This window comes from Crocodylus siamensis, chromosome 1 (genome assembly GCF_052110815.1).
Source record: "Crocodylus siamensis isolate JL-2025a chromosome 1, ASM5211081v1, whole genome shotgun sequence".
Lineage (NCBI taxonomy): Eukaryota > Metazoa > Chordata > Crocodylia > Crocodylidae > Crocodylus > Crocodylus siamensis.
In genome coordinates, this window is record NC_143395.1 from 193,199,131 (window position 1) to 193,213,240 (window position 14,110).

Here is a 14,110-nt window from a genome sequence, read left to right on the forward strand (position 1 = left end):
ATAATTCTGTCCATTCTGCAGTCCTCCTTGAGGGAAGCCTCAGAGACTTAACATAGGAGGCAGACAAATGCCATTGCCTCTGTTTTACACCAGAGTTGTACAATGTAACATCTGGTGAAACTGGGATAGAACCCAGGTCCCCACTTATCCACATCTCATTTAATGTCCGTAGTCTGAATGCATGACGCATCAGATGTTTGTTACCACTAGACAACACTTCTCTTCACAACCAGTAACAGGACAAGGATTTCTAATTCTGTACATCCCGCTGTTGATTAACAAATAGTTAAATAGACCCATGTACTTTGCAAGTTGTTATTCTCCTCTAGTGATTAGTTCACACAAAACACAGAAGCCATGGCCAGTTACTTCTTTAACTCTAATGTGCTGAATGCCTAAAGGTTTGGGTTATGAGCCTAAAAATCCTGCTGATGACTCGAACAGGCATCAATATTGTTCCGCACAATGGAATTTTTATTTTTTTCAGATTTAATAAAAATCCTAATTAGATGCATTTCCAAAGATACTATGTTACAAGAACATTAAGGTTTGGAAGGCAAGTGCTGGAAAGTCAGAAAATGACTCTATGCATACACACACACTTAGATGTGTACATATGTACATTTTACACACATAGTCCACACGTATAATTTTAAAAAGTCAGTAGTACAGTTGCCATCTAATAAAGAACATGCATCTAAATAATGACAGCAACAATTTAAAGCAGCAATGTTCAGTTTTATGTGCATTTTTAAAGCAAACTTTAAATTATCCTAATGCACTACCATCTCTTGAAGTGAATCCCAAGCAAGCCAGTTTCCACATATCTTATGTCAGGAAGTACTTTTCTGTTTTCAAAGCTTGTTGTCAGTGCTAATAGCTTCATAGTTTCTCATTGACAGATACATATTTGCTTACTAGAGATCCATTTGGGGATTTATGATTAGTCTCTAAATGTTATATGTCTCAGAAATCCTTTTGAGATGATCCTAGAATGAATTTAAGACATTATTTATTCATATTACTGGATTATATTCTAATTTTTCCTCCCTAACTTTAAAAGGCAGTGAATAATAGTATTACACTAAGAAGGTTACATTCACAGACAATTTTACAGAAGTTACTTCAAAAGCAAATTATTTTGGTGCACACATTTGTTTTTCACAGAGTTCCTATGAAGTTGTTTATTCCTGTGCAGGTCCTTTCAAGAAAAATACTTTCTTTGTACAGGAAAGAAATGAAACCTAATCACATGCAAATTCATGATGCAGTGCCAAAGTTCAGCTCAGCCCTCTTGCATACAACTACAGAAGATTTTTTCTCACTGCTAGGAAGCCGGGAAATCAGTTCAAGGCATGTTGCTATTGGTGCAGCTGGGATTTTAGGACTTGAAGGCAGCAAGTGTGTCTTTGCATCTTGGTATATCATGCCTGAGACTTGATTCACTGAAGTGATTAACTGTGTACATCAAAGCAACTCTCTGTTCCCAATGAACTTTAACACTGGTGAAACTGAGAATAGACAGAGGATGAGATATTTAGTGCATCTATATCTCCACACAAATCAATAATTAATTAATTACTATATTGACGGCAGGGGGCTTTTAATCAACAGATTTATAAGCTTTATTAACCTTCAACTCCTTCAGCATCAGATTTGCAGAAATCACATGTAATAATGTTCATGGCTGAGAAAAGGAATTGTTAGAAAAAGCTAGGCAAAGTCCTGGTATGTTGGTGCAGCCCCATGTACTACATGATAGTAATTGCATTATTGTTCAGCACTTAGGGGCTTTTAACAGGAAATGCTAAGAAGACAAGACAGAATAAGAGGCTACATTTGATTAACGTAAAATGCATTTTTTATCTTTTTATACCAAAAACTAGTGCTCAAATATGAATGTCTATGCTTAAAAGATAAAAGGTAAGGCAGTGGAGAAAAGCCAAAATCCATTAGTACAATGAGTACTTCCAATTTTAGAAGTAACAGGCAGAGCCAGTTCATATAGAGGTTAGCTAAACAGTTATTTTAAGGACTCACTGTCCTTTGCTAGAAAATTAATAGTGCAAGTGTCAAAAGCCTTTTATGATTTCAAAAATTAGAACAGTCCGTCTCCACTGGGTAACTATCCTGCATAAACAGCCTTCGTGTACTGAAATTTAGAGTGTAAAGCTTATTCAGCTTCTAGCACTTAGCAGAGTTGTCCTGAAATGATAAAACTCACTTATCTCAATCACACATGGCATTTAGTGAGTATACTGGTTACCTCGAGTAATACAGTTTGTCGACTCAAATCATTCACATCAGTGGAAACAGTGGAAATACAATCATTTGGAAACTGAGAATCACCCAAATGCTATAAAGAGCAGTTTAGAGGGTAGATAATATAAGTGGTTACAGCAGAATAAATATTGTGAGAAAACAAAACAAAAATAAAACCCAGGATAAATATTTTTCCTGACTTGGCCGATGGTACTGCAGGGTAGAATTAGATTTATGCAGGGAAACAATTGCATGAAGCTTGTCTGTATGTAAGTAAATGGGCAGTTTCACTCTAGTTTCTGTGGGGAGCTGAATAGGTTTATAGGTCAATTTTCTGACTAGTAATGATTGTAGTTTGTCATTCAGTCATAGTGTGCTCAGCTGGTTTTTCTAGATTGCAAGTATATCTTTGGCTTGAACTCATCTACGCAATTTTCCCCAAAAGCACCATATCAGTATATCCACCTCTACTTATCAGCATCTCTGGCAGAGCTCCTTCCTACCCTAAACCTTGTTTGCTCATTGTGTAGCTTCCAGTCTTAAAAATATTGTTTCTCTTCTCTCCTCTCCTCTTTACTTCCCTCCCTTATAGCACAGAAGACAAAGGTAGGCAGAGACCCAGTTACAGTTTCCTAATCCCAAATTCTCAATTTCTCTGTTCATCTGCAGGGACCATGAACCAGAGAAGAATATTTGGGTAAGTATCAGCCACTTTAAAACCACTCTGCACGTGTGTCATGGCATGACTGGAGAGCACTTCTAGGAGGCTGATCATGAGACAAACATAACTTCTGTCTGAGCCCTAAGTTGCTGGTGTTTAAGGAGCCAATCTGAATTTTGCCCATTATGTCATCATTTGTTTGGCTCTCCTCCTATCCTACAAAAGGCATAACCTTTCTTCTTCAGTTCATTCAATAACCTCTGACCCCAGTTGTGCTACATCTCTGAATTCTGATTTGTACATTGATGTTTCTCTGTTTAGTTTGACTCTTCTCTCAATGGAGTCTCATGGCTTTTTGACTCATCTCCAGAAACATGCAATCATGTTATTAGAATCTTGACATCCTCACATCAATCCCACAGTCCTCCATTCTCTTTAGTTAGCAGTTGCAATCAACAATATGTTACTGATGCAACAATATTTAAACATAGTTCGGTGGTTTTGTTCAGATGTAAAAAATACTGGGATATTCAGTGGCCAAATTCCACCTTTACACCACTTCAAAGTTATTCAAAGGGTATGAACTGACTTTAAAAGTTGGTCTTTTTTGTTTTAAACTCAGTATAAAATTAATCGAAAATAAGTCCAAAAAATGTTTCTAAGATGAGTTGGATAAATGATTTCTGCTTTACAGATAGAATCATCTCCTAGAAATAAAAAGAGGGCAAATGTGGGGCTCCATTCCTATTGCACTCTCTGAGAAGTTATGATGTTAGCACACAATGAAAGAAAGTACTGGGGGCGCAGGCTGCAGAATGTTTATTGGGGGAAGTTACTGTGGAGCTGGAAATAGGAATAGACATTTATTATACTAGAATGACAGCAAAAGTGATGTCTTTAGGTCATTAAAAAATCTTCATAATCTTTTGTTTTGAACATTTAATGGTACTGCAGGGTAGAATTAGATTTATGTAGGGAAGCAAGTGGAGATGTGACTAAACATGAAAGAGCAGAACACAGATTCTTTGAAAACTTAGATAATTTCAAGGAAACATTATGGCCCATCTTTGAAAGTAAATACTAGGAACTCCAGATAAATTCTCTTTGAATTGACTAATCCATTAGCTGCCCATCACGGTGTAGGCTTGCTTCCAGTTCCATTTTCATCCTCATATTTTTTTCGGGGGGGAAGGACAGGAGGGGCTTGAAAGAACCACATAGTGTTCTCAGAGTAGTTGAATATGTAAAACTAGCCCTTACGCTGGCAGGAGTGGCTGACAACTCCCCCTCCAAGGAATTCTGATATCCTTTTACACTGTGTATTTAAGGCAGCCCCACAACACAAGGCAGCCTCAGTGTCTTTAATTAAAGTTTCCACTGAAGTGCAGTGTCGACACCTCCTCCCTTGTCCTATGACTCATTTTTTACACCTATGCAAAGATGGCTCTGCTCTTCGAAACACACCTTAAATGCTAAAGATGATTCACAAAACAGAATGGAATACAGTTCACTCTCTCACCTGGTTCTAGAAGATGCATAAAAAATAGTAAAGAAAAGTCAACTCTGTCTTTTCATAAAAACATGCAGCTGTGACTGACTATTAAATGGTAGCCACACACAGAAAGTGACTTTTTACCATACACAGAAAGTGACTTTCATTCAGGCTGGTAGACAAATTTCTATTAAAAAAAAGTTTTCCACGAAAAAGCAGATTTTCAACTAAAGAATAGACCTGCGTCAACTGGCTAACCAGAGAAGCAGCACTGTATGGGCACCTCACCAAACACCAAGGGAAACTGTCAGTAGTAGCTGCATGTTTTTATGAAAAGATAGAGTTGACTTTTCTTTACTATTTTTAAGTGTCTTTTTTGGACCAGTTTTGACCAGTTTGCGTCCTGTGTCAAGAATGCCCGGTGGAAGGCCAAGATCCTACTGTTGTACAGACACAGACGTAGAAGTAGTAGGCTGTGTGAAAATGGTGCTGAGCAAACTCCAGACCTACTACCAGAAATCAGTAGTGGAGGACAGAGAGGACGTGGCCAAAGCCACCTGGCATAAAAACACAGGGCACACGATCTTCCAACTTCTCCCTAGCGGGGAAGGGGGTGGTGACAGCAAGGAAGAGGAAGAGACAAATAGGACTGAAGACAGCAATAGTGACAGCAGCAGTGGGTCCTCTGGAGGGACCTGGAATGACAGCGACATGGATGACAGGTAAACTGAGTATGTGACCCCGCAAGCGAGGTGGGGATAAAAGGAAAGGGTTGCCTGGTCTGAGAGACCAGAGTTTGTTTGTGTGTGTAGCATGCAGTGCGGATATTGTAATGGGTCTGGGTGGCCAGTGGGCCTTTGTATGGGTGTGCAGGCTGCACGGGTGTAGTTTTTGTAACAGGTTAAGGTTTTCTTTGTGGAATGATACTCAGAGGGTAGATATATATAACCTCATACATAGAGAGACATATATTAAAAAAAACACAAACCATGAGAAAAGTGCCTGCTTCCTGCTTAAGATTTCAATATTATATCACAACTCAAATGTCCAAGGACAAAGATTTGCTGTCTGAAACAAAACCGAAGGTTTAATTTCACCACCATATAGAAAAGTGGGGATGTGAAGGGCTGAATTGTAGGTTCTTCAAGGTACTCAGACAACATTCAATAAGCCAAACTTGCCATTTTTCAGCTGAAATATCAGAATATCTTCTCAAAACCTCAGCATTTTATGTGGAAGTAAACCCCATTTTGCTAACTACTTTCTTCACACTGAAACAGTACTTTACATTATTGAAACATTGGCTGTTACTTTGCTTGCATGGTCATTTTCCACATTTTATTCTTCCAATTGCTTTTTTTTTAATGGAAACTAAAATTAATAATAATAAACCCCTCCCCCCCAAATATACCATTAGAGGAGGACTTTGTCATCTAACTAGTGGGTAGAGTCTAATTGTGAAGATCAATAGTATTCTTTTATAAAATTATTAAAAAGTATTATAAGAAATGCCATATTGGATCAGACCGATGGTTTAACACAATACCCTGTCTCCCACTGAGGGAGGCTTATAGTTTTCTTGGTGGGTCTAGACCCACTGTTTCTTGGCATAGCAAATGAACCTGTCTGAGCATGGCAGGAATGGATGCATTTGAGCAGGGCTGTTCAGCTGGTGGCCTGTGGGCCATGTGTATTTTGTGAGGGGTTAACATGCGGGCCTTGGGCTTCCACCTGGCACTGCTGCCCCTTGCTGGTGCTGAACATCAGCAGTTGGGGATTCAGAGTTACCCCCTCTCCCCTGGCCTCCGCTGCTTGGCTCAGGCCCGGGGGCCAGGATAGGATGGAGCAGTGCCAGGTAAGTGCCTGGAGCACCCATGTGGTACAGTGTCAGAGGGAAGTCTACAGGGAACTGTCACTGAGATGAGATGATGCATCATGTTGATGCCCCTGAGCTGAGGTGCCTGCTTGCCTGGGCACAGGGCAGTGGGGTAGGGGGAATCAGTGCAGTGGCACGGGGGAGTGCACACCAGCTCATGTGTGTGTTGCAGCAATGCAGGGAAGCACCCACCAGTGTGCATGCATGGTGTCTGGAGGGGAGTCATGATCCCCATAAGTGCAGTCCTTACAGTGTGCAGTTCCCTCTGGTGCAGCTAGTGGGGAATGTTGCCCTGGCCACTGAAAAGCTGGACAACCCTCCTTTAGAGGGAGAGCATATGAAAAGTGTATATTTAGAATGAACTATCGGCTGTCATACCTTCCCTGGCATTCACAATCTTTTGTTTAGAGATGCCAGAGAAAATATCTCCAACTGTTTTGTTGAACTGGTAGCAATATATCTATTGCCCATGAATTTGTCCAGTCCTTTTTTGAACTTGCCTCTACAAACTCCTGTGATAAATTCTACTGATGTGCTAATATTTCAATGGAGTATGTCCATTGACCTCACTGGACTTTGTACTGGGCCCCAAGTCAAGATTATCTGTACTGAAGGACATCAAGAATAATTAGTGGTAGTGAAAAAGAAAGTGTAGTCCCATTTACAATTATTTTTGTTCTATATTCAGGGTGAAACAAAACAAACAGTTCACAACCAGTCGAGTAGATGTGAAACTAGAAATGACCTAGCTTGGAAGGTCAAGCTTATAAAACACTTTAAAAAGATTTAACATTGAAAAGGATATCAAAAGTAGTGATTCTAGGTCTCCTATGGTATTTTCCAACAATTCTTTCTTTTCTGTCAATATTAATGTGATTTTGCATCCTAGCAGGCTACTAGCTAATGTATCTTAAGTGTAAATAAAAAACTGGTGAGTCCTATTGTGGAAAATCAAATAAGTCCAACAACTGGAAAGGCAACACCTTTAAGTGACAACTTGAGGGTGCTAATTCATTTTAAAGTGCAGTAGCTTCTAGGATTACATTCTAAAAGAATAAATGTTTTCAATTTTCTCTCATGCTTTTCTTTTTACTTATGCAAACTTGATAAATCTTTAGTAACCTCTAGCATCCAACAGTGACATCCAGGATGGATGACTAATATGTACCAGATTTGCAACTAGCTTTAAACCAGTCTTTGATTTTGCCTATGCAAATGTCCAACTTGTTCTTGCTTCTGTTGAAATCAATGGGAATTTTGCCATGGTTCACAGTGCAAGCCCTTTTTATGAAACAAGCGGTTGCTTGTTTAAATTTGCCACTGATTTATACTTTCAAATGCACATTTGCATGGGCTAACACTGATTGTAAGGGAGCACATGCCAAATTAGCTATTTCTGAAAATTTATCTCCGTGCATTGTAATACCCTGGTTAACATATTTATGCTCCACAGCCCTCTATTGAGTAGAATCAGATGCAATCAACTGGACTCTTGTTCTCTACTGGATGGCCTATGGTAGATGAAAGATATTCGCTGCTGGCTTGCATTTCCCCCTAGATATTAGTGGACAACCTCTTCCTTGATCTTTATATACTTGATCTATATATATATATATGTACCTACAATTCATTTTAACAATGCAGTAGTAGTACTTACAGGTAGGTACATAAGGACCTGCTCAACTCAGCAAATCAGGCATAATTTCTAATAATTGAATCCACAATAAAAATGGCAAACCAAAGTGAGCACAAGAGCAAAGGTGCAGCCACCAATAAGGAAGCTGGTTTGAGCCCTTGCCTAAAATCTGGCTCCAAAACTAAGATGTTGTAAGTTTATACTATAACTTCATTTGACATTGGTTTATAACCATCTTAAAGAACCTGCTTCTAACTCCATTCAAGTGCAAATGAATTTGTTTAATGAGAATCAGAGGGTTTTACACTGATTTTGCCATTAGAGGTGGCAAACTGATGGAAGTAAATGGGGCAAAATACACATATCAGAGTAACATCCATCCCATTTCCTTCACATTTGCCTCATATGCATGTGGGTTCCTCCTATGGCTGGGACCCCAACACATTCCTCCCTACCTTACCTATTCCAAGTGGAATTTTTCTAACATACCACTTAGTCGAGAAAAAAATAGTTTTCACTGCTGCTTTCATTTTTCAGCCTCTTGGTGGAATTTCTGCATCATCTGCATATTTTAAAAGATACTTCCTAATTTCCCTCCTAGAGGCCTTTAAAGAGTGATACCAGTGCCAAAGTCCTGGTGTTCGAGCAGCTAACTATTTGAGGCTGAGGTCATTTTAATTTTATTTACTCGATGGCAGTGCAGATTGGGTACCATGAGAGAGCAGAAGATAAATCAAGAAGTCTACGTTGCAGGAAAGGAATAGCAGGAGCTCATTATTTTTTATACGGAATTCTTTGATTTCCACAAGATGAAGAGCCGTGCAAGAATTATTATTCAGTCAGTGTATTTGTGTGCTTCTTTTCCTCCAACTTGTGTGCTTTCTTAAAAAGAGCTTTCAAGTTTAAAAAGTGATGAACTGATACAGGCTCCACCATGTGATAGCTATGATCTTGGCCAGCTGTCCTGGAAGAGAACCAGTAGGGTTTGACTATCTATTAAAAGAAATCCTGATTAAGGTATTTTTAAGAAGGAATATTGGAAACATGTCCATCACATAACTGAGTGACTTGTTTGAAAAATTAAATTAACACCCAGCTAGATTAAAAATGTTGAATAACAGTGTTCTGTGAGAGGTTGGAAATTAACTCGATCTTCTCCTAACTCCCTCCTCAATGAGACATATGGCATATGGCACAGTGAAACATATTCTATATTTATTCTGATCCCTAGTTCTTCTATTGCATGTTTTCATCAGTGCATCTCAAAACACTTTCCAAAGGGGATCTGTATTGTCTACCCCATTTTACAGAAGCTGGGACCAGTGTCTTTGTGTCAGTGTGGTAACGGGAACAGGTCATTAGCACTGCTGGATGACATCCCTCCCCCAGGCCCTGCCCCCACATCTCTAGCAGTATGCCAATGAGGTCACGCTATTTCTAGTTTAGGAAACAGCCTGTGCAGAGCAGAATGACATGTGCAAGACTGCCACTGCCTGGCACTGTATATTGTGCCTGGTAGGCATGGACTGTCTCACTGATTTTCAATGAGGCTAAGGCACCTAATGCTTAAGTCATTTTTGAACATAGGACTTACTGTGTCACTTCAAAACTTTTGAGACTACAAACTATAGTCCTTCACTGCTTGTTCACCCACTCTGGTGCCTGGGGTGAGTGATGGCAGTAAAGTTCAACCCATTGCAGGAAAAGGACATAACTTACGTGGTAGATCTCCTTACTACTTTATGTCTGGCTCCAAAGTCCATGTAGCTTCTGAAATAATGTGAGGAGGAGCTTTCCTTATTGGAATATTAATCCAACTCACAGATTAGATTGATAGCACTATGGGGTTAAAATGCTGGGTTTTTTTCCTAGGACATTTTTCTCATATTTGTAATTATTATTATGGAAATGAGGATTTTCCATAAAATTCTTTAGGCAACAAAACTGAAAAGAGGTGAATTGGGGGCCTAATCCTCCTGATGCAATTAGCAAAATTCAAATAAACTTCAATAGAGGCAATATTGGACCCCGTCTTCACCATTAATTTATATGAAACCAACAATTACATTTACACTACAGGAAGGAGGATGACAGATCTTATTTTTCATAAACCAGTCAAGGGAAAACTTTTGAAACTTCTGCTAAATTTCAGCCAGCTTGGACTCCAAAGTATTTAACACTGAGACATCCAAAATGTAATTTTATTTCCTATCTTTATGAGTAACTGAATTTTCTCCAGGGCACAGAAGTAGCTTGATTGTCAAGGGACAGCAGCTGCGAAATCCAGGCATAACACATTCTACCACATTCGGGCATATTTCCCTTGGTTTTAAAATAAGATGAAATAATGCTAGAGATGTAGAAAGAGAATCAGATTATCATCCTACTTGCTTCCTTAACCTTTATTGGAATCCTCATTTATCATGTACATCCCAACAAAAAGGCAATGATGATTCAAGTTAATTAGTCCACTATTGAGGGGATAGAGTAATAGGAGGAATATTTGAATATCTTATTGTTTAAAGCAATGGTTACCAAGAATCCAGCAATGAGTTTACAGTGACAATCAAGTTATTTAGGTACTGTTCCTAGCATTAACAAGATTGTTTTCATATCTTAAGGCTAATGTGAATTAGCTTTTTTTTTAAAAAATCAGACGGGAACACTTCCTATAGCATTTGCTATCTTATCGTGCAATATCAGGCCAGTGCATGATAAGAAAAAAATGGAAATGACAAAAGAAGAAAAATGAAACTGAGCAGTACCTAAAAACATGCAAGTCAGGGATTCAATTTCATGGCCTAATTCTCATTAACCATGGCATATTTCAGAAGCTGCCACACTAAAATCAATGCAGTTCTATTCATAAAAAAATGCAGGTGAGTAAGAGGACAATTGATGCACAACATGCCCTGTAATGATTTTTTCCCCTGGAAAATCACACCATGGTGAACTACAACAGCACCTCAGGCCACAGAAGATGCTGGGAGGGCCTTTACTTCTGCCTCCACTGGACATTTTAGAGGTACCTCAGATACAGGTAGGAAGGAAGCCTTCTACCACACCTCCTCTTTAGCAGAGGTATAACACAAGATTTCTGTGTCCTGGGCAGGCTAGCAGTGACCAGGCCAGCGGAGGCAATGGTGGTGGCAGGTCTGGTAGTGGCAGCAGCTGTCATTCTTGTGCCCCCTCTAAATTGGCACCTGGTGCTGGTGCTCTAATAACGGATCCCTAATTATGGTATCACCCTTTGGTAACAGTGGGGTAAGGAAGCAGTATCGCCATCTTCAAACATTCAAAATACATCAAGCAGACCTCAAAAAGAAAAAAAAAATTAAGAAATTGGTTTAAATTAATAACAAAGAACAGAATTAGTTGGGAAATGATTTTTCCTGACCTTTGAGAATTTTAGGATTAACCTACAGCGAGCTAAGGCCATTTTAATTCTGAATGAAAGCATCAGGGAGGGAAAGGTTAATTGATTTAATCTATGCAAATCTATTTCATACTTTTAGTAGGTTAGTCTTTTCATTCTAGAATGTCTACCTTAGAATGCAGTGATTCTCAGCTGAATCATGTAGAGCTAAAAGGGACAAAATGTTGTTGCTGTGCTTGAATCCATTTTTTATTTTTAAAAGCCTCCTATACAGGTTTTCTCTTCCCCAAGTGTTTGCCCATTAAAAGGGAAATCATAGTCATATGAAGGGAGGGAGGTTTAGAGGTAAATAGAACATAAAAGGCAACAACTGCCTGTAGGCAATAGCTGTTTTCAGCTTTATGCAGCTAAGTCTAAAACTGACAAAGTTGTGGGGGAAGAGTTTGTGCTGCACCTTAATTCAGAACCTGGAGAGTTGTGTAGGTGTGAAAGTGCACCAAGGCTGCTTTAAACTACCTTCCTGACACTTCTAGTTCTAAGCACTAAAGAGATCCTGCACATAGCTGAAGGCCTGGACACACATCTCTTTGGTTAACACCAATTTAATTTAGATTTGTTTTTACGTTACTGCAGATGACAAAGAAAGAGAGCAGGTAGTAGTCTGCACTGAGCAAATAATTACCCTGAGATAACTATGGACATCTACACCAGCATAATTTGCAGTGTATTGTTACTGCTGGTTTTCCCCTCCAGTAATTTTGCACTAGATTTTAGTTAAGTTTGACATTGAGAGTGCAGATTGATATTGTATACCTAGACTTCCAAAGGCCTTTGATCTAGTGTCCCAGAATGTTCTTGTGAGAAAATTAAAGGATTGTGGACTTCATTCCGAAACAGTCAGGTGGGTGAGAAGCTAGCTGCAGGACAGGACCCAGAGAATCGTAGTGAATGGATCAGTGTCATCCTAGCAGGAAGTGGGCAGTGGTATCCTGCAGGGCTCGGTGCTTGGTTTAGTACTTTTCAACATCTTTATTAATGATTTGAATGTGGGGGAGAAGGGCTCACTAGCCAAGTTCACGGATGACACCAAGTTATGGGGAAGTGTAGTCATGCTTGAGGATCGTGGGCTTTACTCTGAGACAGTCAGGTGGGTGAGAAACTGGCTGCAGGATAGGACCCAGAGATTCATAGTGAATGGATCTGTGTCATCTTGGCAAGAAGTGGGCAGAAGTGTCCCACAGGGGTCAGTGCTTGGTCAAGTACTTTTCAACATCTTTATTAACGATTTGGATGTGAGGGTGAAAAGCTCACTGGCCAAGTTCATGGACAACACCAAGTTATGGGAAAGCGTGGTCAAGCTTGAGATAAGCTACAGCTACGGGCGGACCTAGACAGGCTAGCAATTTGGTTGGATCGGAATCTGATGAAGTTCAACTTTGAGAAACATAAAGTGCTCTACCTTGTGACAAGCAACCCCCAACACACCTACAGGCTTGGAGACACCAAACTGACTAGCACCACAAGTACTCAGAATTGGTGAGACCGCAGCTGGAGTACTGCATCCAGTTCTGGGCACCACACTTTAACAAGGACGTGGACAAGCTTGAGAGAATCCAAAGAAGAGCCACTTGTATGATCAGAGTCTTACACGGCAAGCCAGATGAAGAAAGGCTGAGGGATCTGGGACTCTTCAGCCTGAAGAAAAGAAGGCTGAGAGGGGACCAGGTAGCAGGTTACTGCTACAGTAGGGCAGTACATCAAGGACTTGGCGAGCAACTGTTCACCAGGACACCCAAGAGGAAAACCAGGAGTAATAGCCACCAACTCCTGGAAGACCGATTCAGGCTCAATGTTAGGAAAAAATTCTTCATAGTCAGACCTTAGGTCTAGGCTTGGGGGCAGGGCCCTTGCCCTTCTCAGCCCCAGCTGTGGAGCCCTTCCCACTGCCCTTGCCCCTGATGGTGAGCAAGGGAGCTTGGGAACTCCTTTGGGGGCCTGCTGGAGTCTCACCTGCCCCTGCAGCAGAGGTCTCAGTCTGTGGAATAAGCTTCCTCCAGAGATGGTGCAATTGCCTACCCTGGAAATCTTCAAGTGGAGACTGGATGGTTACCTCTCTGGGGTCACCTGACCCCCAGTTATTTTTCCTGCTTGATGCAAGGGGCTGGACCTGATGATCTTCCAAGGTCCCTTCCAGCCTTACAATCTATGAATCTAAGTTACATTAGTGTAGGGGGCTACGTAGTATATTCTATTTTTATGCTGGTATAAAGTTGTTTCATAGTGCTGTAAAAGAATAATTTCTCTAGGCCCTTTAGACTTTCCTGGTACCTTGTCAAAGGCTGTGCTACACAGGCTGCATACGCATCTTCAAATAATCTGGAAAAATTCTCCCAGGTTTGGTCTTCTGGTAAAGAAACTTACGCAGAGATGCCTGAACAGACCTTTGAATCCTGAGCCCTTTAAGAGAAGAGAGCTTGCAATGCTGATGCTGTGCAGCCAGTGTGTCCTTGTGCATACATCTCAGTGTGCTCAACAGACTCCCAAGTCTGCCTGGCAACAGATGGCAGCAGTGCACAGGACAGCCCTGACTGGCTGACCCAGACTGATTAGAGTCAGCCTTTCTCTCCCTACAGCACAATGTGGTATTGTGAAGGGGGTGTTCTGTTCAGGACCAGCAGAGTCCAGTGAACAGCACTGGGAAACTGGAAGACTGTGCTGCGGTTTCTCTCAGAAGAGAATATACACAGACTTCTAGTCTCTCAGGAGAAAATTTTGCTGGTGTAGATGTCCGTAGTTAACCCAGGATA

At 40.4% G+C, this 14,110-nt stretch overlaps 2 long non-coding RNA genes across 2 annotated transcripts in view; one reads left to right on the forward strand and one right to left on the reverse strand.

Annotated features, from left to right (window-relative positions):
• Positions 1-439: 439 nt before the first annotated feature.
• Positions 440-14,110, reverse strand: part of LOC149873810 (uncharacterized) — a 65,569-nt gene continuing 51,898 nt past the window's right edge. Inside the window, exon 3 of the long non-coding RNA XR_016442937.1 lies at positions 440-1,511. This is a non-coding gene — a long non-coding RNA (uncharacterized LOC149873810). The remainder of the gene's footprint in view (positions 1,512-14,110) is intronic.
• LOC149873811 (uncharacterized) overlaps positions 5,038-14,110 on the forward strand; it is a 53,692-nt gene continuing 44,619 nt past the window's right edge. The window contains exon 1 of the long non-coding RNA XR_016442940.1: positions 5,038-5,137. This is a non-coding gene — a long non-coding RNA (uncharacterized LOC149873811). The remainder of the gene's footprint in view (positions 5,138-14,110) is intronic.